The sequence below is a fragment of the Schistocerca americana genome, chromosome 2 (genome assembly GCF_021461395.2).
Source record: "Schistocerca americana isolate TAMUIC-IGC-003095 chromosome 2, iqSchAmer2.1, whole genome shotgun sequence".
NCBI lineage: Eukaryota > Metazoa > Arthropoda > Insecta > Orthoptera > Acrididae > Schistocerca > Schistocerca americana.
The window spans coordinates 451,322,130-451,325,811 of NC_060120.1; the positions used below are offsets into that span (position 1 = coordinate 451,322,130).

General features: G+C 43.0%; 1 non-coding gene across 1 annotated transcript; it reads right to left on the minus strand.

The window, feature by feature from the left end:
* Positions 1-2,428: 2,428 nt before the first annotated feature.
* Positions 2,429-2,501, minus strand: Trnaa-cgc. Its single transcript has one exon. It is a non-coding gene; the product is annotated as a tRNA-Ala (tRNA).
* Between the last annotated feature and the right edge of the window lie 1,181 nt (positions 2,502-3,682).

Consider the following 3,682-nt stretch of genomic DNA (forward strand, 5'->3'; position numbering starts at 1 on the left):
TAAAATAAGACCTTCAGCCGGCTTAAATTAAGGTTTCAAGACTGAATTATTTAAAACTTATTTTAAAAAAGGAGATTTTGCTCTATTTTACATCTTTCTTACTCAGGCCTTAAGCCTTTAGTTCTTCAGTGTTCAGTATGTGGCCTTCAGCCGAGCTTTTATGTAATTTTTTTTCTTTTTTTTAACTAAGGCCTTCAGCCGTGTGTATTCCTTAAAGCAATTTTAATAACTTGTGTTCGGGGCTCCATCGGTATTGTTTTTGAATCCTTTTAAGGGCATGTGTGATTAAGTGTCTTTAGGAGAATAAAGTTTGTGTGTTTTGTGCAACTAACAGTAACTGATTTTGGCCCCTTTCCACAACCAGAACCTGATCCACTCTGTCCTGCGAATCCAGATGTTATCTGTATCAAATGTTGTTTGTTTAGATGAACTGTGATACACAAGGAGCGTTGAATAACTAATGGAACACATTTTTTCCTCGACTAATTTCAGTTGAAAAGATCCGGAATTTGTTGTGGGTCATCGACGAATATTCCCGCTTCAGCCCGTATAGTTTCACGGAGTTCTAATGGGTGGCGCAACTATATGAAACCTTCAAAGTGGAGTCTGTAACGGAGGTGTTTTCCAAACAGAGAGCCTGTTGAATTTCTTTTGGCAGAAAATCCGAGCATCATAGATCTTCATAGGCGCCTGCAGAGTGTCTACGGAGACCTGGCAGTGGACAAAAACACAGTGAGTCGTTGGCCGAGGCGTCTGTCATTATCGCAACAAGGTCGCGCAAACCTGCTCTATCTCGCGTATGCCGGCCGGCCGCACACAGCTGCGGCTCCTGCAGTGTTGGAACGAGCGGACACGTCCATTCGAGATAACTGATGGCTCACAATCAAACACTTGGCAGCATATCAGGTCATTTCTGTTGGTAATGTTGACACACTCGTCCAAAGTCGGGGTACTCAGAGGTGTGTCCCCACTGGGTCCTTCGCCACCAACTGAAGGCCATAAAGAGCAATGAGGGACCATCCGTGCGGAACTGCTTGCGCGTTACAGGGCTGACCGTGACAATTTTTTGTCAGACCTTGTCAGGGGTGACAAAACACGGGTTCAACACTTCAAACTGGAAACAAAACGGCAATCCATGGAGTGGTGGCATACCACCTCCGCTGAAAAGGAAAACTTCAAAGCCTAACCCTCAGCTGGTAAAGCCATGGTGACAGTCTTCTGGGGCTCCGAAGGTTTTACTCTGTTTGATCTACTCCCTCATGGCGCAACTGTCAGTGAAGATCAATAAAACTGACAAACTGCAAGGACGGATTCCTGATTGGAATGTAAGCAAAATTTACTGTGAAGGTGTGTCCGGTAATAGACAGTATGCATGCAATGACAACAAATCATACCGGTCACAACAGATGTTCAAAGTGTCCTCCATGAGATGCAATGCATGCGTTCACACTTCACATCATGGATTTCCGCATTCTTCCGCTCGTCTCATAATTGTGATGGTCTGGTGCAAAAACCATTGGCAAAATCCTTCCTAGAGGGAAATCCGCTGCTGATAATCCTTACACTCACTGCAGGTGATAGGGATAGCAGTGCTTGTCATGCAGGATAGACGTAATCGTACTTCGTCTAAAATCAAGTTGGCGGGCCACTTACGTGGAGCTTGTACTAGTGTGCATTTTAACATCCTTCAGAACCTGGTCGTCCAAATCTATCTGTGCGTACACAGTCCCCCGCCTCCCTGCACGTTCGTCCGTCTGAAAGAGCCCATGCTCACACAAACGCCCAAAAATGGCTTGAAATGTTGTGAGACGTGATTGCTGTCTGTAAGGATACTTGTTTTGGTATAGCCGTGCTGACTCTCGACCGTTTCCGTCTGCATGGTCGTACACAAACATCATCTCGACTCGCTCCCGACACGAAAACCGGACCATTCTGCTGCTCACAGTATGCTGAGTCAGTCACACAGCCTGCAACACACTAGAAAACACGGCACGTGGTCAGAGGAAATACCATTCGTCAGCGCTGTCTTCCATGGCAAAGACACCTTTCCGGCCACACGTTCAGACGACCTTTTTTCCTCCATTTCCAATTAGGAATCAATCCCTGTAATGTGTCGGTTTTATTAGTGTGCATTATAAATATATGGTGCGAAGACCAACGATCCATTCTTTCAGTGCGGATGCACACCAAGTTCAGTTTGTTAGCATTGAATTTAATTTAAATTATTAGAAAATCTTTTCTGAAAGTATTTGGAGGAGGAGGAGGAGATTAGTGTTTAACGTCCCGTCGACAACGAGGTCATTAGAGACGGAGCGCAAGCTCGGGTGAGGGAAGGATGTGGAAGGAAATCGGCCGTGCCCTTTCAAAGGAACCATCCCGGCATTTGCCTGAAGCGATTTAGGGAAATCACGGAAAACGTAAATCAAGATGGCCGGAGACGGGATTGAACCGTCGTCCTCCCGAATGCGAGTCCAGTGCGCTAACCACTGCGCCACCTCGCTCGGTGAAAGTATTTGGAGTGTAGTCTTGTATGGAGCTCAAGTGTGAACGATAGACAGTTCAGACAAGAGGAGAACAGAAACTTTTGAAATGCGGTGCAACAGCAGAGTGTTGAAGATTAGATGTGAAAATACTGAATCTAATTGTAGAGAAATGAAATTGGTGTCAGCATGTGACTAAATGAAGGGATCGTTTGATATGATATATCCTGTGGCATCAACGAATCGTCAATTTGGTAAGAGAAGGAAGTGTGGGGATCATAATTGCTAGAGGGAGACGAATGCTTGATTACAATAAGCAGATTGAAATTAATGTAGGTTGCAGTAACTGGGCAGAGATGAATAGCCTTGCTGAAGATATACTAGCGCAAAGAGGTGCATCAGAACAGCCTTCAGATCGAGATCACCGCAATCGATAGACCGGACCTGGCTGTTGCTGGTTGCGGCATCATTTTACAGTCTTTACATTTGTTGATCTTTGATTACACCGGTCAACGCTATCAAATAAAAAATGCCATAGTAAATTCATGTACATGAACCGACGTTAAGTCCTGTAAGCAAACAAGGTATTATAGATGGCATCAAAGTTGATAAATTCATTTCCCGCTTTTCTGTCTTGAGGTCTATTGTTCCACGTGGCATTCCGTGATAATAATTGCTGATATCTAGCAGACTGTTCTCTATTTCATATTTTTAATTTTCAGTGTCATTCACCGGTGTACAAAAAATACTATTTTTTGTGACTGTGTCCTAGCTTTATATTTGGGCTCATTGTATACGCTGGTTGTGTCGAACGACAATTAATTTCAGAACGTTATGTCAAAAAGAATACCATCTACTACCATGATAATATAAAAATGTACTTTGCATATACAAATGAAAAGGTACCAAATTAATCTACCTCCAACAATATATTGGGTTAGTAACTATTATTTTTTTGGAAAATATCAGCTTTCGTGTATCTTCTGTCCAATGTAGTACTTGGAAACATCTACAAGCTCGCCGAATCGACTGTATAAAAAATAACAGCTATATATCTTGCCCTGTTTTGGGTATGTTTTTGCTGACGCCGGTGTTAAAAACGTACATTTAGAATATACAACTTAACATTAATCCTGACACCATGCCCACTGTAAATAGTCCTTCATACTCCTACGAACAATATATAACTGCTATTTTTCAAC